The sequence below is a fragment of the Hyperolius riggenbachi genome, chromosome 3 (genome assembly GCF_040937935.1).
Source record: "Hyperolius riggenbachi isolate aHypRig1 chromosome 3, aHypRig1.pri, whole genome shotgun sequence".
Taxonomy (NCBI): domain Eukaryota; kingdom Metazoa; phylum Chordata; class Amphibia; order Anura; family Hyperoliidae; genus Hyperolius; species Hyperolius riggenbachi.
Window position 1 is genome coordinate 452,888,049 of NC_090648.1, and position 27,398 is coordinate 452,915,446.

Consider the following 27,398-nt stretch of genomic DNA (forward strand, 5'->3'; position numbering starts at 1 on the left):
GTGTCTGTGATTTGTGAATAAAGTTTTTGGACTTCCTCAACCTGGGAGGGTGCGGATTTCATCCACACCTACAACTAATTTGCATACTGCACATGCAAGCTTGTACACACGTGGCCAACTGCACGATATCAGCCCAACAGTCGCATGAGTCGATCCGCCGGTTGGATCAGGCAAATCCCCTGTTATCAGTCGCTTGCCTAGTTGTTTATCACTTCCAACTATTGTCCAACAGACCAAGTCTGGACGATAGTTGGGCGGAAAAGTTGCACGTGTGTACCAGCCTTTAGGCATGAGATAAACAAATAAGGAGAGATAATTAATGACATAAACTGATAAAGAGAGATAAATCATGAGTTAAGTCATTTAAGGAGAAATAAATTGTGAGCTAAGTAAGGTTAGATAATTCAACAGAAAAGCTTTGTGAATCAGCTCCTTTGTGATTTTTAATTTCTGCTTTGTGTCCACAATGTCCCAACAGGAGTTGTTCTCCCCATCCTTAGTTTCCAGAATAAGCCCACTTGCTCCATTTTATAGAAAGAGAAAATATTGGGAGAAGAATCCTATACAAGCAGCAGCCAGAGAGCAGCTATGAAAGGCTGTTCATTCAGCCTGTTGTCACACACGTCCCCTCTCTCTCTCCCCCTGCCTGTTGTGTAGAGTCAGCTCAGAGCTACCAGCAGCAACACACACACACAGGAGAGAGAGAGGCAGCACAGAGACTGAAGTTTGCACTGGAGACAGAGATCTGCACACAGCTCTGGGCAATCCTGAACGGGACTCCTCTACACTAGAGTCTCACATTCAAGAACGGACTACAAAGAAGGAGCTGGGACTGTGCAGAGGAGTCCAACCCAAACTTGGGATTAACAAGAAAGCCGGAGAGAAGAGAGAGAAGAAAGCCAGGAAGATTGGTGCTGGGGTGACAGAGGCATTAAAGTAAGTGCAAGGTTTGTGTTCAGCACCAGAGACAGAGCACAGTCCCACAAGATTATCTTGATACAGTATTATTATTAGCAGCTTGTTGTTATGGCTATATTGCTGCTGCTGCTGCTGCTGTTGTTATTATTAGTAGCATATTATTATATTATTCTATTATTATTATTATTATTATTACTAGCAGTAGTAGTATGGTAGTCTTTGTTTATACATGTATCCAATAGAAGGCTATTGTACTGTTAGCCATCAGTTAAAGCCCAAACTTAGGAAGGATGATCCCAGTTATTGGGGAACACAACGTTGAGAGCTTTTCGGTCTCTTTTAGCCCCTTCCTCTTTCCTTACGGTCTGACTCTGGGTCACAGTGAGATGTCTGGGTACTTTGTAGTTTGGGAAACTCAATAAATGGACAATGCAACTTTCCAAAACCTTTCATCAACCTCTTCAGGCACACATGTCTGGCTGTCTGCTTCTCGGTCAGGAATTATGCTTGATGAAGGACCCCAAAAGGCATTGAAAACCCCATATTTTCAGTTTCTTCAGTCAGCCGATAAAAGTCTTTACTCTAAAGTTTCTTTTGGGTCCAGTTCCAGCTAACAACCCAGGAAATCACACTATAAGAACTCGTATTATATATTTAAACATGCTAATGTGAATAGGCTGAATTGTCATAAAATAGGACTAATTATTTAATAGGATTAATCTCTTTATATCATTTCCCTGTGTCCCATGTACGTGTCAGTGCTTTTGCGCTACTGCGCATGTCCAGCACTGACAGCTATTGGAACAGGACGCAGGATGGGCCAGGAGGCGGGCCGGGCAGACGGGCATGTGCGTGCCGTGTGCATGCGCGCTGTAATTCTGTGGCGGTGACAGACCTAGAGCCCGTTTTTGAACGAGCTTAGGTCAGCTAGTAGCACAATATTCTTCCTATAATGATCCCCTCTTCATATTCTCTTAAGAAATTGTCATATCAAGCCCGGTATGTATAGTGTAAGTTGTTACTCTGTGCTTATACTGATAGTAAACTGGTTGTGGTGTATGTTTACATTTGCTTGAAAAGTATGAATTTAAACAGGTTTCAAAACTTCTTAAGTTCTGTAAAGGTGCCCATACATCTATCGATTATGGTGGCCGATTGACCAGCAGACAGATCTTTCTCTGATCGAATCTGATCGGAGAGAGATCTGTTGGCCGCCATAAACCACAGGCCGATTTCAACATGAAATCTTCTGATAATTGGCCTCATGACGCAATGCGCTGGCAACAACGTGGGGCACCAGCAATTGTGGTGTGCGAACCAGGAAGAAGAGTCTGGACACAGTGGTGGGTGGCATGATAAGTAAAGTATTAATGCATGGGCAAGAAGGGGGGGGTACACGTACACTGGGGGGTGGGGGCATTGGCCGGAGGTTTATGTTGCGTTCCTTGTTCGATTATCGCACGCCATTACCTGCACCTGATCAAACATTTTAGCCCGACATCTTGCAGCAAGTCCGATTCAACCATTTTCGGGTTGCTACAGGTCAAATCATCGATTGGCACGCTTTTGGCGGCACTGGTTTCCATCCGATTCGTTAATAATGATCAAATTGGTCCTCGCTCCTACGCCGTCAACCAGTAGCTCCGAAGATAATTGTATCATTACTGCGCACGCGTGATCCCAAGCAGGTCAAATAACTTCAACAAGGGACAGGGCAGGAACGACGGGACAGAGCAAGGACTGGGAAGACTCTATAGTCCCCTCTACTTATGGTAAAACTGAAGCCAACCTGAAAAAAGAAGTTAGAAACTCACCTATGGAGAGGGAAGTCTCTGGATCTCTTTGAGCCTTCCTGGTCCTCTCTTCATGCCCTCGGTCCACCGCTATCCTCCATGAAAGTTGTTTGACCAGTTGGTTAAACACACCTATGGGAGTCCTCATGAAGGGTTCAGAAGAACTCATGTCCCCTAGTAATTCTGAAGTGGGTCCATATTGCCCATACACAGTATGGATGTCTAAGGAAGCAGTTGGGGATGTGAGTGCTTCCGAAGTCTTCCATGGAGTCCTGAAGAGGGACAGCAGTGACCGAGGGCACAGAGAGAGGACTGGGAACTCTCTATGGGATCCAGAGCCTTGCCTCGTCATAGGGGACTAGCTAACTTGTTTTTTTCAGGGTGGCTTTAGATTCAGGTTCACTTTAATTTTTCAGCCCCATTTTACTGAAACAACTAATGTGTGCTACCTGCCGGAACAAAGACAGGACACTGCTGAGACTACGGAGTCCCAGCCACCTGGACACGTGGCTAGGACACAGCAAAGTTCTGCAGAGGTATCGCCTTAATTTAGGACAGTGGCAAACTACTCACTATGCAACCTAAGCAAGTGCCTGTAGTTTGGCGGGTGTATAGGACAATAACTGCCATCTTCTCTGAACCCCAAGTGGACCCACCCTAATTAAGCAAAACAAGTAGGTAGAAGCCAAAGTCTGGTGCCCTATTTCATCTTCATCCATCTCTGACTAAAGATGCTGAATGTAACCAGGAGCATTGCAGTATCCAGAAAGCGTATGGGGGGGAGTTTAACAGAATTGTCTAACTCCAATGTAATATATATAAGGTAAACAATAGAGCAAATTCCATATAAAAAAAAAACTATCTATGTACCATTTTTGACACTCAAAATCGACATTTCATGTTCTAACCAAAAAAAACAAACCTGAAGTGATAATACACTGATGAGATAAGGAGTATATGTAGTCCTAATCACATAAAACAAACTTTTCATTTAAAAAGTTCAAAATCCAATTCTAAGTCTTGGCTGCCGCAGGTACACGGTGGTGAGCTTTTAATGTTCTTTAGCTTCCATACAGGCAAATCTTGAACTACTTAACTAATTTCCTGTTCTCTCTCTCTCTAGTAGGGATGGTCACCGCTTTCCGCGGAATTGTATTTTCCGGAATTTTTTGGCGGAAATTGGTCATTCCGTTCCGTTTGGTCGGAACGGAATTGCTTTTTCAATCTGGCGGAATTCCGAAAATGCCTGTGAAATTCTGCCGGTATCTGTTGATGATTTTAAGCTGAAAATTCACTTTAATGGCATCAAGTCCTAGAGAGAGAGAGAGAGAGAGAGAGAGAGAGCTCATTTTTCTCTTGGGTATATCACAATGGTACATGCTAGGCTGGCTTCAGCATGTAGTGTTGGTGGTGGTATAGTGGTTAAAGAGACACTGAAGCGAAAAAAAAATGATGATATTATGATTTGTATGTGTAGCACAGCTAAGAAATAAAACATTAAGATCAGATACATCGGTGTAATTGTTTCCAGTACAGGAAGAGTTGAGAAACTCCAGTTGTTATCTCTATGCAAACAAGCCATTAAGCTCTACGACTAAGTTAGTCATGGAGAGGGCTGTTATCTGACTTTTATTATCTCAACTGTTCCTGGACTATTTACTTTTCCTCTGCTAGAGGAGAGGTCATTACTTCACAGACTGCTCTGAAAGACTCATTTTGAATGCTGAGTGTTGTGTAATGTGCACATATTATAGAATGATGCAATGTTAGAAAAAACACTATATACCTGAAAATAAAAGTATGAGAATATTTTCTTTGCTGCTAATCTTCTAGTAATTATTCATAGTACACAACCAATTCACTATATCATATTTTTTTTTCGCTTCAGTGTCTCTTTAACCTCTTGACGACCAGCTAACGCCGATTGGCGTAAACTGGTCGTCTGCGGGTTACCATGGAAACGGCCGCTCGATCGAGCGGCCTTTCCATGTCATTTCACGGAGGGTGTCTCCGTGAACAGCCGGAGAGCCGCCGATGGCGGCTCGCCGGCAAAATGTAAACAGGCGGGGAAGAAATCCCCGCTGTTTACATCATACGGCGCTGCTGCGCAGCAGCGCCGTAAGGCAGATCGGCGATCCCCGGCCTCTGATTGGCCGGGGATCACCGGCATATGATAGGCTGAAGCCTATCCTTCAATGCGCAGGACGGAAATCCGTCCTGCGCAGCACACAGGGGAAGGGAGAGGGAGGGAGCTGGCGAGAGGGTGGAAAGCGCTGCGGAGGGGGGCTTTGAAGAGCCCCCCCCCCGCTAAGCAACTGCAGCCGGCGGCGATCAGACCCCCCCAGCAGGACATCCCCCTAGTGGGGAAAAAAGGGGGGTAGTCTGATCGCCCTGCTGCACTCCTGATCGGTGCTGCGGGCTGTAGAGCCCACGCAGCACCGATCGGTGTAAAATCCCCTGGTCGGCAAGTGGTTAAGTCAGTTACCTACCACACACTGAGACCTGGGTTCAATTACCAGCCACGGTATGTTAACTGGCTTTTGAAATACTACAATTCCCCGGAAGATGAGATGAGAAAGGAAGGAGGGAGGTAAATAGGTGAGGAAATAAATGTGAATTCCATAACATTCCGCAGAATTAAAACATTTTCCGCGGAATTACAATACAATACAATAACATTTCTATAGCGCTTTTCTCCCATAGGACTCAAAGCGCTTAGGCTCTCTCAGATTCAGTAATTAGTAGGATGAAGTATTCACACAACAAAAGTTATATTTCTGCAAATGCCAGACTGAACAGGTGGGTTTTCAGTCTGGATTTTAACACGTCCAGGGATGGGGCTGTCCTGATCTGTTGAGGTAAGGAGTTCCAAAACGTAGGGGCAGCATGACAGAAGGCTCTGGGACCAAAAGTTTCCAAGTGGACTCTGGGTATGACTAGATTATTAGAACCTGTGGATCTGAGAATGCGGGGATTGCTACGCAGCTGTAACATATCTTTCATGTATCCAGGGCCTAGATTATTCAGGGATTTAAATGTCAGTAGGCCGATCTTGAATAGGACCCTCCATTCTATAGGTAGCCAGTGAAGGGAATGCAGGACTGGCATTATGTGGCAGTGACGGGGTTGGTTGGTTAGCAGTCTGGCAGCAGTATTCTGTATCAGCTGTAGGCGGTACAAGACCTTTTTTGGAAGGCCAGTGTAGAGAGCATTGCAGTAGTCCAGTCGGGATGTGATGAAGGCGTGGACTAAGGTTGGCAGATCTTCTGGGAGTATGAGGTGCTTGATTTTTGCAATGTTCTTCAGGTGAAAATAGGATGATTTCACCACAGCAGAGATTTGAGTTCTGAAGTTTAAATCCCCATCAATTAGATTCCGTTTTAGAGCTATAGCAATTCCGTTCTGACTGGCGGAATCGCGGAATTTAGAATTCCGCGGAATCCAGCGAGCATCCCAGATCCCTTATAAGATATCACAAACCACTAGGTAGTTTAAAACCCTGGTTTAGGCGGATGTTTTCTAATGCATGTTGTGGGTAATAGAACATATAGCTTGCTATGGGCAAAGTGTTATGCATTGTAAATAAACCATTTTTTGCAGTATGATATTTTTTTTTGCCTGGCTGGCCAGGTTGGCAGTGCTGACATCCTCTGTGAATATCAGAAGCAGCTTGGTTGGACAACAGTCTGTGAACTGTCCAAACTCCACACCATCTCATCATCACATTTGTCAGGCATGAGCTGGGAGGAGCCACAAACCGCTCTTTTCCTGTACACAAAGCTGACGCTACCCACAGGAAGGGGTGGGCGGGGTCAAGTTATAAGTGTAGATAAAGAAAAGGAGAGGTCCGAGGACTGAGGTTTGGGGAACTCCAACAGTGAGGTGACATGGAGAGGAGGTGGTGCCTATCTGTGAGAGGAAATCCAAGAGAGGGCAAGACCCTGAATGCCCATGGATGAGAGGATTTGGAGGAGGAGAGGATGATCCACTGTGTTCAAGTGGAAGAGTGATCTAGGAGGATGAGAATAGAGTAAAGGCCTTTATATTTAGCAGTTGCCAGGTCATTGATTACTTTTGGTAGGCCAGTTTCGATTGACTGGCTTGGGCGGAAACCAGATTGGAGGTCAGTGAACAGAGAATTAGCGGGGAGATGACTAAGTCTGAGTGAACGTATTGCTCGAGTAGCTTGGAAAAGAAGGGGGTAGAGAGGTGAGACGGTAGTTGGACAGGGGAGAGGGGTCAAGAGACGGTAGGCATGATGAGGGCTTACTTGAGTATGGAAGGAAAGATGCCTTTGGAGAGAGAAATGTTGAAAAGGGAGGTTAATTAAGGAGAGCAATAAGGTGAGAGGAAATGGGGTCAAGGTGGCATGTAGTGAGACATGATTTAGAGATGAGGGAGGAGACAGTAAGTTTACATTGTTGTGAGAACACAGGAGGGTATAAGGTTTAGGGTTTGTATATAGAGAGATGGTGCTGCTGGGTGAAAGTTTTCCTGGTACTGGTGATTTTGTCACTAAAGAAGGAGACAAGCTCCTCAGAGATGCAAGGAGTAAGAGGTGGAGGTGGGGGCCGGAGGAGGGAGCTGAAAGTAGTAAAGAGTAGTTTAGTGTTGTGGGACCGTTAGGACTCGGAGATTAGTACGGAAAAGTATGTTTTTTTGGCTGCTGAGAGGGCCTGTCTGAATGTGTGTAAAGCTTTCTTAAAACTCTGGAACTGCTCAGGCAATAGTTTTTTTTTTTTTTTTGCCAGCGCCGTTCAGCTACCTGGGAGCAGTGTTTCTAGTTTGATCTCCTTGTTGAGCCAGGGTAAAAATAATGCCTGGTCTGGGAGGAGAAATCTGCATAGCTTAAAGTGAACCAGAGACGAAGCACCCTCATATACCATATATGTCAGTGGGAACATTAGAGAAAACACCTACCCTGCTCTCTGTGTCATTCTTCATTGTTCAGCTTGCTTCTTATCAGCCCTGATAAAATCCCCGACTGAGCATTCAGTCTGGCTTTGCTCAGGAATCATTATAGCTGAGTCTGTCTTCCCTGATGTCTTTTCAAGCACAAGCCTGCCCCCTTCTGGATCTGCTATAATGACCCAACTATAATGATTCCTGAGCAAAGCCAGACTGAATGCTCAGTCTGGGATTTTATCAGGGCTGATAAGAAGCAAGCTGAACAATGAAGGATGAAGCAGAGAGCAGGGTAGGCAGTTTTTCTCTAATGTTCCCACTGATAAATATGGTAAAATACATGAGGATGCTTCGTTTCTGGTTCACTTTAAAGTGGACCTGAACTCTTGCACAGGACAGAAAGAAAACATAGAGAAATGCTCCCTTTATGTATTTAGAGAGTTTAGCCTGTCTAATTCCCCCTCCTCTTTGACTAATCACAGCTGTAATTTGATCTCTTCAGCTGTGTCAGCTCAGGAATATCCTCTAGCAATGGCAGAGCTGCTAATTTGTAAACACAGGATGTTAACCCTATGTCTGCTTTCATGAAAGTAGGAAGTAAACACCAGATTACAGGATTTGTATCAGCTGTAACAAAGAAATGTTTTTCTTTAAAGGTTATTATGCCGTTGCGTATCTTTTAGAGCAGAGAGGACGTTCTAAATTCAGGTCCGCTTTAACAGCCTAGGCTGTGACATCACTGGGAGGGAGGGGCTAGATACCCATACACCGCAATATATATTTATAGGATGTGTTTGGGATGCTAAAACCAGGCTAATTAATGTAAAAGTGGATATCCTGAATAATTTACTGTACGGAATTCTATCACTACAGTGCCTCTTTAAATACCTGGTCTGTATTGGAAGATGAAATACCAGTTCAGTCTGACCCCTAAACCCAGTCTGCTTGCGTCTCTCTCCATGCAATCAATCAGATTTCCCTGGAGGGTGCCCTCGCTTTAGGCCCGCTGTAAAACACTAGGAAGAACTCCGTCTTCTCTGCTTACTTTGCTGCTATGTAGCTCTCATGGGGAGCAATAAAGGGGAAAATAATAAACTCCAGCGGATCACACGCTAATGCTTCTTGTGCTCCGACACGCGTGTAGCGAGGACCGGTGCATGGTTTGTATCGCTGGGGTCCGCAGAGAGCTCGTTAGGAGCGGTGGCTGCATATACAGGTCTATAAATACGCTCTCCATCACTCTGGGGGGTTTGTCAGACTGTCTTGCTCTTCAGAAGTTAGCAGGCTGCTGGGACTGTGGGAAGCGTTTAGTTTAGTCATTTGGGATGGAACTCATTTTTAGGGTCTGATCCATGTTCTTTTGCACTTTTATGATTGGCATCATGCAGTTCAGCGACTCCTTCCTTGCTGCGCTTTGGAAAATTGAGGTGGTTAATATTAACAGGATGTCTTTTAACTAAAGCCTGGTACACACACCTTCAATTTTGATTGGCCAATCACTAAACATTTTTACCACCTCCATGCAGGTGCGGACCGCCCATGAAGCCAGGTGACGCCTCTTCCTCAGGCGGCGTCATGTATCAGGGCGGAATCCTGATTGCCCCAGGCCTCACACTGAAGGGGGCCCCGCCATGAGCAGGAGGGGGTAGCAGTGCAGGAAGGAGGAGCAGTGAGCACAGTGGGGGGGAAGGATATAAGGTCAGTGGCAGCAAGTGACGGGCGGGGAATGACTTACTACTTCCGCAATCTGGACGCTGGAGCGCTGCGTGCCACAGGTCTCCGCCTTCAATGTCACTCACTGTACTTCCTGATTAGCAGAAGCACAGTGAGCGGGATTGAAGGCGGAGATCTGTGGCACCTGATGGTGATACAGTGCTCCAGCCCCTGGAACGCAGGAGCTAGGTGAGCTACCTACACTGGGGGTAACTATACTACCTATACTGGAGGCGACTATACTAGCTATACTGGGGGTAACTATACTACCTATATTGGGGACAACTATGCTACCTATACTGGGGGCAACTATACTACCTACAATGGGGGCAACTATACTAGCTATACTAGGTCAACTATACTATCTACACTGGGGGTAACTATACTACCTATACTGGGGGCGACTATACTAGCTATACTGGGGGCAACTATACTACCTATATTGGGGGCAACTATACTACCTATACTGGGGGCAAATATGCTACCTAAACTGGGGGCAACTATACTACCTACACTGGGGGCAACTATACTAGCTATACTGGGTCAACTATACTACCTACACTAGGGGCAACTATACTAGCTATACTGGGGCAACTATACTACCTACACTGGGGGTAACTATACTAGCTATACTAGGGCAACTATTCAAACTATACTTTGAGCAACTATAATGGGGCGACTATACTACTTATACTGGGGCAACTATGCTACCTATAATGGGGGCAACGATACTACCCATGATAGGGGCAACAATGCTAGCTATACTGGGGAAAGTATACTACTTATACTACGGGCAACTCTGCTACCGATAAAACTATACAAGCTACCTATACTGGGGCAACATTATTACACATACTGGGGAAAATATGCTACCTATACTGGGGCAACTATATTACCTATACTGGGGGCACCTATACCTGGCATTACCGGTGGCGCACTTAGTATGCAACACTTGTTCCTCTCCTTTTTTCTGGGCAGGTGTGTGTGTGTCTTTTAATACCCAGCACCGGGTGTCAAATGCCCTAGTTATAGACTGTGCACACTATTTTTTATAATAACCATTTTTAGAATCTTGTTCCCTAAATATCATGATCAGGTAGAGTGCCACTAAATAACATAATTAGGTGCAGTGTCCTAACAAACAACGTATATAGGTAGAGCCCCCCCGCCTTCTGAATACTTTACTTGGGCACCATATTCACTTAGCAGTGATTGACCTGCTATCCTTTTGACACCCCTCCTCGCTCACTGTCCCTGAAGTTCAGCAGTGTTGCAGGCATGTGACTGGCTCACCTGTGCTGTCCTTTTGGTGCTGCTGCTATCCGCCCGCCAGCTCGCAGCTACGTAACTGATTTGCAGTGGCATTGCTGCCGCTTCCTCCTCCTGTAACTGTCATCCCTCTTGCTTGCTGCATAATCAGACCTCAGATCAGCGCTGGTCGGAGCTCACAATGCTAGTGGAGATGTGCCGTGCACAGTGCAGCACGCACCGTATGCATCAAAAACAGGAAGTAACCGGTGATGTAACTTCTGGTATTTGCATGACACCTCTCCACTCTCAGCACAGCGCCTGGCCAGCACTGATCGGAGGTCTGATTATGCAGTGAAGGGGGATTAAAATACAGAAGGAGGTGGCGGCAATGCCATTGCAAATCAGTTCTGTGGAAGCGAGTGGTGGGAAACGGACAGCACAGGTGAGACAGCCATACATTTGCAACACATCCAAAATTGCGCCAGCCATTCTAGCGCCCTAGGCACCGGCCTAGGTGGCCTTTCCACAGTTTTGGCCCTGCAGCTACCCTATCTCCAGCAGTGTTGCTCCCACCTGGCAAGCCAGACTATACTTACAGCCTGGGCCGGGCCGAGGCAGAGGCTGAAGAGGCTCCAGCCTCAGGGTGCAGTGTAGGAGGGGGCGCACAATTCATTCAGCTGTCATTCCCAATTGTGTTTGAAGCACAAAGAAATAAGAAAAGGGCATGCATAGCAGTGACTGCAAGCCAGATAACTAGAGATTAAGGTGTTGGGGGCCCTGGGGCGCCTCTAGTCTAATAGCAATCAGTGTGCGGCTGGGGTGGGAGGGATGGAGGGGCGCACTTTGCTGTCTCAGCCTTGGGTGCTGAAGGACCTTGTCCCGGCTCTGCGCGTCTAGTGATGTAGCAGCACCACACAGGTTTGCTCCACTGCTGTGCTGCCTCCTCCCTAGCTGTGTCCACACATTGACATCCTGAAGAGCAGCAGGAGAATCCTACTGGAGGATCAGAGCACCATTACAAAGTATTTATTTTGGGTTCGGAATCATTGTCCCTGGCAATGCCCCTGTGCTGTAGCTGCATAACTACTTAAGTTGGCCATACATCTGTAGATTTGGAGACCAATTGACCACAGATTTGATAACTATTATAGAATTTGATGAAAATAGGTGCTGCCAAAAGCATGCCAGATCGTCAATGCTAACAATTTTGGGCCAAAAATTGGTTGCATGTTTCGATCGGACATGCTGGAAAATCTGTGGCCGACATGCTCTAACGGGTGCGTGGCAGTAACGGCGTGCGATAATCGCGAACGACACCCCCAGCCACTGTCCCTTCTAATGTACATGTACCCCTCAGTGCCCCTGCCTTCATACTTTAACTGCCTGGTGACCGCTGCTGTGTCTGTACTCCTCTTCCGGATTTTTGCCCCCCCGTGGTTGCCGGCACAATTGCACGCAGGCGTGTGTGTGACGTGCCGCAGAAGAGGGGCGCAGACAAAAGGGCACATACCACACAGATAAAGTATTAATGCAGGGATGTACCTTTGAGGGCACGCCCCAGTGAGGTGATGAGGTGGCGTCACGATGCTTATTCCTGGAAAATGTAATGCTGAAAACGATTGAGAATGGGCCTGTGGTCTACGGCGGCCAACAGATCTCTTTCCAATCAGACCTGTCTATTGGTCGATCGGCCGACAGAATGAATGAGTACCTTTAACCTTCTGGGGACCGCCTAAAACTGATGGGCGTGGCCGCAGCGGCAGCCCAATTGGCTTCAAGTCCTGGGGCTGCAGTTCCCTGCCACTTGATTAGCCTGCTAGCCTCCGATCGTGGCTAGCAGGCTGTTTGTAAACGAAAGGGGAAAGAAATCCCCTTTGTTTACAACTGTACAGCGCTGCGGTCCCCGGCATCCCCGGCATCTGATTGGCCGGGGAGCGCCGTCCTCTCATAGGTTGATGCCTATGAGAGGCTGAACAGGACGGATCGCAGTCCTGTTCCAATTCAGATACCGGAGGGGAGGGAGGAGGGAGGGAGAGAGAGCCTCATAGAGGCTGAAGGATAAAAAAAAAAAACTGCCGCAGCGATCGGACCCTTCCAGCTGCATGTCCACTTAGGGACAAAAAAGGAGGGGAGTCTGATCAATTGGCTCCTTAGCTGGGCTGTGCAGGAAGCTGAAAAACCTGCACAGCGCAGTACAGCAAAAATGAGCCTGGTCGTTAGGGGGGTTAGCACTATGGTCGTCAAGTGGTTAAAGAACAGGACACACAATCCCTTTACATTCCATCTTCCCCCCCTAGATTTATCAGGATAGCATGCTGGCTTTTCCTCTCCCCACCAACTCAAAATGGTAGAGCTGTCTAGAGGACAAAGGGAGATAATCGAGGACAGTGAGCTAATCTAAATAAGTGTTGGAAACAAGCACACAGGCAATGAATTTTTGCGCATGTGAAAGGTACCTGAATATAATTCTGCAGATGTGGGCAAGGCCATAGGGGCAACCAGGGCAAATGCCCCAGGGCCCCCAAATGCACCCCAGGGCCCCTTCATAGTTTGTGACTGCTTAGCAACTCACCTGTCCCGGCCAGCGTGTTGCCCCAATAGTCCGTGTGTTCCAGTCTTCAGCCTCGTCTGGCCCCATCTTCTCGGTAACCCCAAAAATGTATTACATAATAACATGTTGCGGGTCACTGAGAAGAGGCGCCTCTGTGAGGATAAATACGAGAATGCAGGGACTAAGGGGGCTGTGTGCCGGGACAGGTAAGTTGCTATACTGCCAAAAACTTTGCAGGGGCCCTAAGAAGGAGGTGGAGCACAATAAAATTGAGGGATAGGGTTAGCGGGAGAAGAAGGGGGTTCAGCTGGCTCCAGGGCCCTAGCAGATGAATTTGCTGTCAGGGGGACCCAGGTTACTTTTGCTCAGAGGCCACATTTTAGCTAGAATCAGCCCTTGTTGTGGGCTATGCAATATTTATGGCCTAGCAGGAAATCAGAAATAGCTTTATACACCAAGTACAATGGTTGTCGTACCCCGGAACTGATTGCGGTACACATGGCATTGGAACAGGCAAACATTGGCAAACAAAAAACAGAACAGCGATACAGCAATAAAAGTACGCAATGATACATGTAAACAATAATTTGCAACATTGAGAGGAATATAACTGGGCAGGCAATAATTCACTTCAGAATTGTTAAGAGCAAGCTGAAAAGTGTGCTGCGCCAGTGCAGTGCTTGGAGTGCCGGGGCGAGCGCAAGGGAGTCTTTACTGTCTAATTGATTTTTGTCACTGCAAGCAAGAAGTCCTGTGTTGCCTTACCCCAGGACAGGCCAGGAGACATAAGGAGGCACAGGGAGACAGGAGGCACAAAGGGGCACAGAAGGAGGCACAAGGGGACAGGGAGACAAAGGGGGACAAGAGAGGCACATGGAGACAGAAAAAGGCACAAATGGCGAAAGAAGGAGGCACAGAAGGACAGAAGAAGGCAGAGGGGGACTGAAAGAGGGGCAGTTTTAGCAACAATGGGGCCTCAAGGCAAAATAAACCTAGGGGGCTCCCAAACAGATACCCCGGAACAAAAATCGGCATTAAGGGACCTTTTTGCAGCTGTTATAGTCCCCCTGGAAATCCCGTCAGGAAATTTATTGCTCTTTCTTTTGATACATGTAAAATTACACTACCGTTAGGTTTGCTACTAAAAGGGACATTTACCGCAAAAGTATACTTTTTCTCTTCGAAACGTTAAAATCGATTTTCTCAAAAACTATAAAGTCTTTTTGAAAAATTGTTTTTTCCTCTTATTCCCAATGATCTCCTTACCATTTCCTGCAAATTTGGGGTTTCTAGCATTTAAGTTGGATTTGCTATTAACCGTTAAATTTAACGAGTTTTTAAATGTGTATTTTTTTTTTCCTTTGAAACTTTAAAATCAATTTTCTCAAAAACTATAAGGTCTTTTTGAAAAATATTTTTTCCTCTTGTAGCCACTGGGGGCCCCTACAGGCTCTGGGGCCCTGGGGCAATTGCCTCCTTTGCCTCTATGGTAGCGCCGGCCCTGCAGCAGGGACAAAAGTAGCACAAGGGGGCAAAAAGAGGCACAAGGGAACAGAAAGAGGCACAGGGAGACATAGATGGCACTGAGGGACTGAAAGAGGCACATGGAGACAGAAGGAGGCACAAAGGGGACAGAAGGAGGCACAAAGAGGGAAAGAAGGGTGCACAAGGGGATAGAGAGATGCATGGGTAGAAGAGGAGAGGTGGCACAGATGGACACAGTGGCAGCTGCCTGCAATTTATGCTTCCCAGAAGCAGCAGAAGCAAGTTGTAGGATACCCATGGGGCAGGGCTTAGTCTGGAGGTGGGGCTTCATGCGGGGAGAATGGCTTAATCCAATGGCACTCCAGGCAATGGCCTGTAATGCCTATGCCTAAAAACGCCCCTGGCCGCAGGGGGAAAGGGCCTCGCAGTACAGCAGGAGGACAGCCCGAGGAAAGAAGGTGCTTCTGCGCCTGGTGGTTCTAGAGGGGATAGTCTTGTAATGGCGGTCCAATGGGAGGAGCTCAAAGAACCAGTTGCCCGGGCGGGAGGGGATGCGCGATATCTTATTGGCCTTAGTCTTCATTATAGCTGTATGGAGGAGATCGAGAGGTGTCAGGAATGATCCAATGATTTTTTTCCACTAAGCTAATCAGGAAAAAAGCATGCATAAGAACCTTTGAAGCTGACTTTAGACTTTAATCATTTGTAGCTTGCCATCAAAGGATGGAATTACTAAAATTCAGTGTCTACAGAATACAAGTGGATGAGATCCCTGCAATGTACTAAAAGGAGATTTTTTTTTCTACTCAGAGCTGGAGTTTAGTGTTAGTAACTTGCTCATAAAGCATATTTTGTGGTAAAGCGGGCCAGCCTCCCAGCTGGAGGACGGGAACAGACAAGTGCGAAGCATTAGGCAACAATGGCAGAACAGGAAGCGGCTTAGCTGGTTAGCGGGGTATTTCTCGGGCGTGTGAAGATAAGGAAAGCCGGAGTCTGAGCTCTGTGTGCAGCCAGTGTAAGCTTTAATAGGATTGTGCTGATATTAATAGCTGCCTTGTACCTGCGTTCTCCTCACCAGCTGGGTGTACGAGCTTCGGGCCTGCGACTCCCGCTGTGCCAGGCCGATTTCCCGCCATCTCTAGGGCACATGTCAATTCTTCTGTTTGCTGAACTGGAGCATGCAGTGACCGCTGATAATGTCATTTCCCAGCAAAATTCACAACCGACAGTTTAAAGGATACATCCGAGCTGCAAAAAAAAAAATCTACTTACCCCAGGCTTCTTCTAGCGCCTGGCAGCCGATATGTCCCTCACCGCAGTTCTGGTGTTCCAGGATCCCCTTTGTTGCAGATGACAACCTCGCAAGGTCAGTATCTATTGCGCCTGCGCAGAATACTACAGACCACATGAGCTCGAGCACAGGCGCAGTAGATGCCGACCTTGCGAGGTCGTCATCTGCAACGGAGGGGATCCTGGGACACCAGAACTGAGGCGAGGGACATATCGGCTACCAGGGGCTAGATCATACATGTCAAACTCCGGCCCATGGGCCAAATCTGGCCCTCAGAAACATTACATTTGGCCCTCAAGTGGTTTCCCCACTTTGCTTTATGTTTGGCCCACTCTAGGCAACCAGGGAAGCTATATTGGAGGGGAAGCCCTAGAACACACAGGAAGCCATATGGGGAGGTGGGGGAAAGCACTAAAACTGTATAAGGGAGGGTGGGAGTCTCTAGACCCCAGGCGGAGATGGATTAAGATGTAACAGGGCTCTAGGCAAGGTATTAGATTTGGGGCCCCTTTGTGGTCCTTTTGATAAGCTGAAGTGGAGAGAGGTCACAGAGGGTGACATGTGCTCCCCTTGATACCTACTAGGCCCCAAGCACCTGCCTATGTTGCCTGGGGGATAATCATGCTCTGACCCCAGGGAACTGTATAGGGGAGGGAGGACCACTAGACACCAGAGAACTTTATAAGGGAGGAGGAAGGTGGCCAGTAGACATTGAGGTTGGCTGGCGACTAGGTCCCAGTGTACACTTTGTATTTGGTTTGACACCCCTGGGCTAGAGGAAGCCTCGGGTAAGTAGATCTAATTTTTTTTGCAGCTCTGATGTTTCCTTTAAAGGGTAACCCCACATAAACCAAGACAAGACAAATAACAGACTCAAAGCATCAGAGGAGCAGCCACTAGGAGGCGCTCTATAGACAGTAGTAGTGTTCTAGAGTCTTGTCCAAGGTTTTCTCACAGAATAAGATCTGGCTTACTGAACAGGAAGAGTCAAGATTAAAACCCTGGTCTCCTGTTTCAGAGGCAGAGCCTCTGTACTGCCACCTGTAAAAATGCTTCAATGCAGTTTATACACATTAATCCTCTAGATTGTAGGCCTTCGGGCAGGGTCCTTCTCCTTTTGTGTCCTACCTGATCATGCACCTCCATTACTGTGCACCCATGCTAGGCATTTGAGTGAACCTAACTTGCCTAATCCAGTGGTGCTCAGCAGAGCTCGAATATTCGAGCTCTTTTTCAGCTATTCGAGCTCGGTATTCGAGCTCCGAATAGCTGCAGCTATTCGAATGGGCTATTCGAGTAAACGCGAATAGCCCATTCACTATTCGAGCTATTCGAGCAAACGGCGCTATTCGAGCTCGAATACAGAGCTCGAATAGCGTCATAGCCCAGATTGATGTCCTTAGAGCCAATCAGAGGGCTCCCAGGCCATCTGACGGCAGCCAATCACAGAGGGGGACCCTGGCCAGCCCCTACCCTATAAATAGCGGCCGCCATGTTCCGTTTCTCCGTCCTTGCCTGAGACTTGCATAGAGAGAGAGTTGCTCCTTTGTGCTTTGGCTTAGCAAGAGCTCTATTGTGGTCATTTACCTAGCGTTTTTGCTCACATACACCTCCTATACACACCTATATTGTTGTTAGTTAGATAGACATTGTATTTTAGTTAGTAGCTTTTGTGTTACATAGAGAGAGACTCAGACAGCTGCTGCAGGCTTACAGCTTTAGGCCTCAGGGCCTTGCCTGTGTGGGCAGCTGTCCTCCTGTCCTCTGTTAGTTTATTTCTCATTAGTATTTAGACAGTATTAGATAGTATTAGACAGTATTTCTGCTGTCCTCTACTACTTAGTGATTGTATTTTGTATTGTAGTTATATACTGTAACTGTACTAGGACACTCACTGACTGTCACTGTTCATAGGCTAGCTCCTGCGTGTGCTTGCACTCACTGTCTGTGTACACACACTCTATTTCCTTCTGAATAGTTATATACTGTAACTGTACTAGGACACTCACTGACTGTCACTGTTCATAGGCTAGCTCCTGCGTGTGCTTGCACTCACTGTCTGTGTACACACACTCTATTTCCTTCTGAATAGTTATATACTGTAACTGTACTAGGACACTCACTGACTGTCACTGTTCATAGGCTAGCTCCTGCGTGTGCTTGCACTCAAGGTCTGTGTAGTACACACACTCTATTTCCTTCTGAATAGTTATATACTGTAACTGTACTAGGACACTCACTGACTGTCTTCATAGGCTAGCTCCTGCGTGTGCTTGCACTCACTGTCTGTGTAGTACACACACTCTATTTCCTTCTGAATAGTTATATACTGTAACTGTACTAGGACACTCACTGACTGTCACTGTTCATAGGCTAGCTCCTGCGTGTGCTTGCACTCACTGTCTGTGTAGTACACACACTCTATTTCCTTCTGAATAGTTATATACTGTAACTGTACTAGGACACTCACTGACTGTCACTGTTCATAGGCTAGCTCCTGCGTGTGCTTGCACTCACTGTCTGTGTACACACACTCTATTTCCTTCTGAATAGTTATATACTGTAACTGTACTAGGACACTCACTGACTGTCACTGTTCATAGGCTACTAGCTCCTGCGTGTGTGTGTGCACTCACTGTCTGTGTAGTACACACACTCTATTTCCTTCTGAATAGTTATATACTGTAACTGTACTAGTACACTCACTGACTGTCACTGTTCATAGGCTAGCTCCTGCGTGTGCTTGCACTCACTGTCTGTGTAGTACACACACTCTATTTCCTTCTGAATAGTTATATACTGTAACTGTACTAGGACACTCACTGACTGTCACTGTTCATAGGCTAGCTCCTGCGTGTGCTTGCACTCACTGTCTGTGTAGTACACACACTCTATTTCCTTCTGAATAGTTATATACTGTAACTGTACTAGGACACTCACTGACTGTCACTGTTCATAGGCTAGCTCCTGCGTGTGCTTGCACTCACTGTCTGTGTACATACACTCTATTTCCTTCTGAATAGTTATATACTGTAACTGTACTAGGACACTCACTGACTGTCACTGTTCATAGGCTAGCTCCTGCGTGTGCTTGCACTCACTGTCTGTGTACACACACTCTATTTCCTTCTGAATAGTTATATACTGTAACTGTACTAGGACACTCACTGACTGTCACTGTTCATAGGCTAGCTCCTGCGTGTGCTTGCACTCACTGTCTGTGTAGTACACACACTCTATTTCCTTCTGAATAGTTATATACTGTAACTGTACTAGGACACTCACTGTCACTGTTTATAGGCTACTAGCTCCTGCGTGTGTGTGTGCACTCACTGTCTGTGTACTGTACACACACTCTATTTCCTTCTGATTACTGATTGATTATTGTAAATTCTACTTCCTGACAGTTACTACTTACTTACTGTAGTAGGGACACTCACTCAGTCACTGTTCATAGGCTAGCTCCTGCACGTGTGTGCGCGTGCGTGCACTCACTGTCTGTAGTGTACACACACTCTATTTCCTTGTGATTACTACTGATTATTGTAACTTCTAGTTGTACTTCCTGACTGTTACTACTTACTTACTGTACTAGGGACACTCACTCACTCTCTGTTCATAGGCCAGCTCCTGCGCGTGTTTGCGCGTGCGTGCACTCACTGTCTGTAGTGTACACACACTCTATTTCCTTGTGATTACTACTGATTATTGTAACTGCTAGTTGTACTTCCTGACTGTTACTACTTACTTACTGTACTAGGGAGTCGGGACACTCACTCAGTCACCTCACCCACCAACCCACTCCATTAAAGTACCCCACTTTTCACCCGCCCTTTTCAAAAACTTTTGTGTTTACGCCCAAAACATCGAAGATGTCTGGAAGTGGCAGCCAGCGCGGTTTGGGCAAGGGGAAGGGCAGCAAGGGAATCAGGAGGAGAGGGAGCAGCATTGTGGCAAGCCGCGGGCGCGGGCGCGCCACCATGCACAGTTCCACAGCAGCAGCAGCAGCGTCAGTGGCTAACATTCCTCCCATAGCCACTGGCTGTGGACGCCTTGGGCGCCGCCCAGCAGGAGCATCTGCAACTCACGCTGCAGAGACACAGCAGCAGCAGCAGCGTGTAGCACCTGCTCCGATTTTCCTCCAGCCGGGTCGGAAACGTCCCATTGAGGAAAAGGATGCAGACACTGTGGTGCAACTGATGACGGAGGATGAGCAGCCCGCCATCAGCTCTGCATCCAAGGCCTCCACCCTCACCACCACCACCACCACCACCCCTGTTCGCAGCATCCGCCCAGCAGGGCCTGGGGAGGAGGCCAGTTCACCGTCACTCGCCGACCTGTCATTCAGCAGTCTTTTGACCCCTGGCATCATGAGTAAATTGTCTGCTGTTGTTGGCGATCTTGAGGAGGAGATGCTGATGGGCACTTTGGGGGATGAGGGATTGGACAGCAAGACTGTGGCGACAGTCAAGCAGCCCATCCATGCATCAGGAGAGGAGTTTGGGGGGTCATCATCCCAGCAGGACATGTTTCAGGAGGGGGAGGATGATGATGACACGGTGACAGACAGAGACTGGGTGCCACCAGCTCCAGGGGATGTCGTCATCAGCAGCTCTGAGGAGGAGGAGGAGGATGCGCTTGTGGGCCTTGCAAGGAAGCGCATCATTGCAAGCATTGGCAGCAGTAGGCAGGTCCCCCAGCCTGCTGGTGTCTCAGGCTCAGCAGCAGCAGCAGCAGCATCTGCCAGTACCACCACCAGCCGCACCCAAGCACCCCCCCCCAACCACCACAGGGAGACAGGCAGCAGCGGTTCCATGCCGTAGGGGGTCGTTTTTGTCACCAATCTGGCGTTTTTTCACCATGCCCACAGTGTACAGCAAGTACGCCACTTGCAACCACTGTCAGCGGAAGTTGAGCAGAGGTGCAGACCCCTTAAAGTTCAGCACCAGCTCACTCATCAACCACCTTGCTGCGAAACATTTCCACCAGCATGAGGAGTTCCAGAGGCTGAAGGCATCTGGTGCTGGCAGTGGCACCACACCCATCACTGCACAGCCTTCAGCAGCAGCAGCAGCAGCAACAGCAGCCACCCGCCCTCCTGCTCCTCCAGCAGCACCAGCAGGAGTGCGGAAACGCACTGCTCCTCCCCCCTCTGCAACTCCTGCCGCCGACACTGAGGCCTGTTCTGGCAGCCAGTCCTCAGTGGCCTCCTCTGCTGTGTCTGCTGATTCCTGTGCCAGCAAAAGGCCACGCCAGAGCCTTTTGAGCGAGTCCTTCCAGGGGGTGGTTAGGGCTCTGCCTCCCAGCAGCCGTCGCGTGCGGCAGCTGAACGGCTTGCTGGCACGGGCCATGTGCTCCCAACTCCTGCCGTACACGCTTGTGCAGGAGGGGAGCGACATGCGTGCGCTGCTTGCTTGCGCAGCCCCAGACTGGCAGCTCCCCAGCAGACACTTCTTCGCCCGCAAGGCCATTCCTGCACTGCACCGCTTTGTGATGGCCAATGTGGAGCGAGGGCTGAAGCACGCGGTTGGTGAAAGGGTCCACGTCACCATGGACTCCTGGAGCAGCCGCTTCGGGACAGGCCGCTACCTGTCCTTCACTGTCCACTGGGTCAGCTTGGTGGAAGGGGGTGAGGATGGGAGAGCAGCAGCGGGCACAGCAGCAGCAACACAGTGGGTGGTGCCCCCCCGCAGGGTCAGGGGAACTGCAGCAGGTTCCTCCGATCTTCTGCCATCCTCCGGCACACCTGGCCAAACTCCCTGCCTCAGCAGCAGCGTGAAGGCCCGCCACTGCCAAGCGCTGCTGCACTTGGTCAGCCTTGGGAAGACCAAGCTGACGGCAACCCATGTGTTGGCCAAACTCCAGGTGCAGGAGAGGATTTGGCTGACCCCCAGAGGCCTCAGAGTCGGAGAGGTGGTGGCCGACAATGGGGCCAATCTGGTTGCCGCAATAGACAGGGGAAACCTGACCCACATCCCCTGTCTTGCCCACATGCTGAACCTGGTGGTGCAAAAGTTCTTGCGCACCTACCAGGGGATGGGCGAACTGCTGGAAACGGCAAGGAACGTTGTGCGTCACTTCCGGCGCTCGGCTGCAGCCTGTGCGAGCCTGGAAGACGTGCAAAAGGAGCTGGAGCTGCCACGCCATCGGCTGATCCTTGACGTTCCGACTCGCTGGAACTCCACCCTGGCGATGTTGGAGCGTCTGGTTGAACAGAAGCACGCTGTCAACCAGTACCTTGCCCTGGCCACTGTTTCCGCCGCTCGGAGAAGGGACAAGACCAGCAACATCCCGTCCATCGTCCCCGATGATGACTGGAGGCACATGCAGCAGGTGTGCTTAGTGCTGGCTCCCTTTCTGCAGGCCACTAACATGGTGAGCAGGGACCATGCTATGGTCTGCGAGTGGGTGCCCCTGGTTTGTCTGCTGAACAGGGCCCTCGATGCTTTGCTGAAACAGGGAGCGGCAGCCTTGGACCAGCAGGAGCGGCAAGCAGCTGCACAGTCCACCTCTGAGGGGGAGGAGGACTTGGTGGAGGTCCCTGACCTTGCTGCTGATGAGGGGGATCAGCACAGCGCAGCTGAGTTGGTGCGGGGGTGGAGAGAGGATGAGGCGGCAGAGGAGGAGGATGAGGAGGACAGCACTACCGTCGATGTGCCAGCACACGTGGCCCGCCTCTTCCCAATGGCAGCGCACATGCTGGCGTGCCTGCGCAAGGACCCCAGGGTGATCCAGATGAAGCAGAGGGAGGACATCTGGATCAGCATGATGTTGGACCCACGCCTCAAGGGGAAGTTGAGCCAGTTCCTGCCGCCTGCAGGAGGAGACCCAGCGCAACAAATAAGGAGCTTGCAGCAGGCCCTTGTTGAGCGCTTGGAGGAAGCCTTCCCCCAGCCTTCCACCCCCACTGTCCAGCAGCCAGCACAGAGGCAGCAGCAGGTGCCTGCATCCAGCAGCAAGCGCCCCACAGACCTGCTGTCTCTCAGCCACGAGCTCTACAGGACTGTAGAGGCTCCGGCAGCAGTGACTAGAGAGGAGGTGCATGATGCAGCAGCATCCTCCTCCGGTCACAGCCAGCGCCTGACCCGCATGGTGGCTGACTACATGGGGTCCTACAGCGGGCTTGACAGCGATGCCCCTGTTGATCCCATGGAGTATTGGGTCAAGCGCCTGGAGATCTGGAGCGAGCTGGCGCAGTACGCCCTGGAAGTGCTGTCCTGCCCCCCTTCCAGCGTGCTGTCCGAGCGCTGCTTCAGTGCAGCTGGTGGCGTGGTCACCGAGAAACGCTCACGTCTGTCTCACAAGTCTGTGGACAGACTGACGTTTCTCAAGATGAACCAGGCGTGGGTGGAAGGCGAGTTCCTGGCCCCTGTTGTCGGCGAGAGGGGGACATGAACTGGCTAAGAACCATCGTTAATGTGCCTTACCACCCTTTACCACCTCCTGGCTCCTGCTCACTAAGCCAGCCTGGTTCAGTTTGACTATTACGTCGCTTGCAGCCACACATTTTACACCTACAGTGGGCTGCTGTGTACTGCCCTTCTGCTGTCTGTCTGTGTTTCCCACTGCCAGGGTACACAGAATTACATTCTGCTGCCACTCTGCCACCAGCTATTACGTCAAACAATAGCTATATATCTGTGTAATTGGTTGTACAAACAAAACCAAAAAACCATTAAAAAAAAAAAAGGTTTAATTTTTCTGAGGTGCCCGGGTTGAAAACTGTGTTGTCCCAGTTGTGTATTGGACACGATGTGGGCTGCACGACCGCTGTCTGGGACCTCCTGTTGTGTTTATTTACAGCCCTGGTATCACCGCTAGGTACCAGGGCTATTATGTCACGCTGCCTGCCTGCTGCCACACTCACACTACTCCTCCATTCCTCCTGCTGCTGCTGTCTGTCTGTGTTTCCCACTGCCAGGGTACACAGAATTACCTTCTGCTGCCACACTGCCACCAGCTATTACGTCAAACAATAGCTGCTCACATTACTCCTCCATTCCTCCTGCTGCTGCTGCTGTCGGTCTGTGTTTCCCACTGCCAGGGTACACAGAAATTGCAGAATTACATTCTGCTGCCACTCTGCCACCAGCTATTACGTCAAACAATAGCTATATATCTGTGTAATTGGTTGTACAAACAAAACCAAAAAACCATTAAAAAAAAAAAAGGTTTAATTTTTCTGAGGTGCCCGGGTTGAAAACTGTGTTGTCCCAGTTGTGTATTGGACACGATGTGGGCTGCACGACCGCTTTCTGGGACCTCCTGTTGTGTTTATTTACAGCCCTGGTATCACCGCTAGGTACCAGGGCTATTATGTCACGCTGCCTGCCTCATTGACTGCCTGCTGCCACACACTCATCCTCCTCCTCCTGCTGCTGAATTTACCTCCTGCTGTCTGTGTGTTTCCACTGCCAGGGAGCACATACAATGGCGCTTCCAACATGCGTGCGCCACCAGCTATTTGTTACGCTCAAAAATAGCTGCATTTCTGTAAAAAAAAAATTGAAAAGAGAAATAAGTGAAGAAGAAGACGATATAGAAGAAGATGAAGAAGATGAAGAAGAAGAAGATGAAGAAGAAGAAGATGAAGAAGAAGAAGGAGAAGAAGATGAAGAAGAAGAAAATGAAGAAGAAGAAGATGAAGAAGAAGAAGAAGAAGATGAAGAAGAAGAAGAAGAAGAAGAAGAAGAAGAAGAAGAAGAAGAAGAAGAAGAAGAAGAAGAAGAAGAAGAAGAAGAAGAAGAAGAAGAAGAAGAAGAAGAAGAAGAAGAAGAAGATGAAGAAGAAGAAGAAGAAGAAGATGATGATGAAGAAGATGAAGAAGATGAAGAAGATGAAGAAGAAGAAGAAGAAGAAGAAGAAGACAATATAGAAGAAGAAGAAGATATAGAAGAAGATATAGAAGAAGAAGATATAGAAGAAGAAGATATAGAAGAAGAAGAAGATAGAAGATAAAGAAGAAGAAGAAGAAGAAGCATATACAGTACTGAACAAAATTCTGGACACAACTTCTCTTTTCACCTTTTTTTTTTAAAGGAACATCCCCACATAATCACTTGCTGTTGTTACTTGGAAAAAAAGATGTTTCTTGCATCATTCACCCTCAAAACAAGTGTTGGAAGCTATTTAAGGCCAATTCGAATAGTCAGCTCGAATAATGAGCTCGAATACCGACTCGAATAGTGAGCTCGAAGTCCGAGGTCGAATCGAATAGTAAAAATTATTCGACTCGAATATTCGACTGACCTCGAATAATTTACTATTCGAATTCGACCAAACTCGAATTTTAAAAAGGGGTATTTGAGCACCACTAGCCTAATCTCCATGCTCCCATCCAGTGACTGACTAAGCATTACCTTGTACTCATACTGTGCTGCGTGATCTGGTTTTTCTTGTATTCCTGTATTGTCATATTGCTGTATGTCACCCCTAAATAGTGTCTGTAACCTAAACTAATGTCCAGGGCTGTGTAATATGTTGGCGCTTTATAAATACAATAAATAAAATAATGATTTCTTAGGCCTGGTACTCACAATGCAATTTAGCCATCAGATCAACTTGAAATTTCCCATTGGTTGATAATTTCCACCATGGGATTGTTTTCGAGATCAGCATTGCACAAAATTGATCCCTTTCACGATTGGAAGCAAATCGGACATTTTGGAAATTATTGTACAGCAGCAAACTTTCCATTGATCTGAAATTGCACAATTTGTACCAGGCAACAGGTATTAGTGAATAACCTATGTGCTTCCTGTAAACATATGCTAAATGCTCAAAATAAATAGATCAAATGAACAGTCTAGTATTAGTTGCCATCCTCTATAATAATCCTCAAGTGTCCCTACATCCCATGTCCGTGTGTGTGTGTGTGTTTTGTGTTGTGCACATGTGCAAGGAGGGACGCAGAGACACAGAGGAGAGCTAGGGAATGGGGCGCGGCTTGCAGGGGAGGACGGGGCCAGGAGGGGCAGCAGTGTGACCTAGCCTGTTTTTAAATGGGCTAAGGTCACTAGTACCTAATAATTCTGGACCAATCAAATGTTGCTGCATACATCTGCATACAATTGGGGGTAGGAATTTGCATGAATTATTTGCATACCAATGAGGGCCCATGCAGACAGACATGGCCAATGAGATTTTACACTTGGCTACCGAATGCTTGGGTTTCCAGTTTCTCTTTCTGGAGATTTCAAAGCTGCGCCTATTCAGAGAACTTGCAGAGTTCAGTCTGTGGGGGAGAACATTACTCAAAATAGTTGTTTTTTGATCATTTAAAAGACATCCGAGGCGAAAATAAACAAATGAAATAAACAATTGTATCTATCTTCCTTCTCCTAAAAAAGATTTTTTTAAAGATATTCCAGTTTTATTTTTTGTTTAAATCTACTTTTTAAGTTTTAACTGTTTTATTGTTTTTGCTCAATGACACATTCATTGAAGTATGCTAGAGCTAAAAATCTATAAACTATTGACCCCTTTTATCTCTTCCCTGCCCTCAGAAGCCATTTTCTGCTAGGAAAGTGTTTTATAGTTGGAATTTCTTATCAGTGAGGGTTACACTGTAGTCACTTCTTGTCTGAATCAGGACTGAGTCAGCCACTTACATACCTGATATTTAACTCTTTCAGACAGAGAAAGAAAAAAAGGAACACAGCATAGTTATTTGTGTGAATGGCACTGTACATACCCATGTCTATCTCATCATGTCACATGTCACTTTGGATGGAGGGCAAAAAGGCAGAAATAAATTTACTATCAATTAGGGAAAATGTTCCCTGAATAGTCAGAGTACATCAGCATACCTCCCAACTTTTTGAGATCAGAGGGACACTTTAAGACACACCCCATGCCACACCTCTAACCACGCCCCCACCACACCCCTTGCCTTGCAGATCACTAAGAAATCAGAATCAAAAGATTTAATTTTATCAATCAAACCACACCGGTCCTTTCTATCATCATTAGTGTTTGTTCATTTTGATATTTAAAAATAAACATATAAATTTAATTGATGGGAATAAAGTTTAGAGGTAGTCTGACACATTTTTTTGTGAAAAATAAATATATGATGAAAGAGGACCTGAACTTTTGCACAGGACAGAAGGAGAGCATAGAGAAATGCACACTGTATGTATTTAGAGAGTTTAGCCTCCCTAAGGCCTAGTGCACACCAAAAAACGCTAGCAGATCCGCAAAATGCTAGCAGATTTTGAAACGCTTTTTCTTCTTTTTCTGTAGCGTTTCAGCTAGCATTTTGCGGTTTAGTGAAGCGTTTTTGCTGTAATAGATTTCATGTATTGTTACAGTAAAGCTGTTACTGAACAGCTACTGTAACAAAAAACGCCTGGCAAACCACTCTGAAGTGTCGTTTTTCAGAGCGGTTTGCGTTTTTCTTATACTTAACATTGAGGCAGAAACGCATCCACAATCCAAAATCTGCAGCAGCCCGGGAGTATGCGTTTCTGCAAAATGCCTCCCACTCTGG

The 27,398-nt window shown here is 47.6% G+C and overlaps 1 protein-coding gene across 2 annotated transcripts in view; it reads left to right on the plus strand.

The window, feature by feature from the left end:
- Positions 1–646: 646 nt before the first annotated feature.
- PTN (pleiotrophin) overlaps positions 647–27,398 on the plus strand; it is a 143,258-nt gene continuing 116,506 nt past the window's right edge. Inside the window, exon 1 of one of the 2 annotated variants that reach the window (XM_068272996.1) lies at positions 647–947. The gene's annotated coding sequence lies outside the window, so the exon portion shown is untranslated. The remainder of the gene's footprint in view (positions 948–27,398) is intronic. The other variant, XM_068272995.1, reaches the window with a different exon arrangement.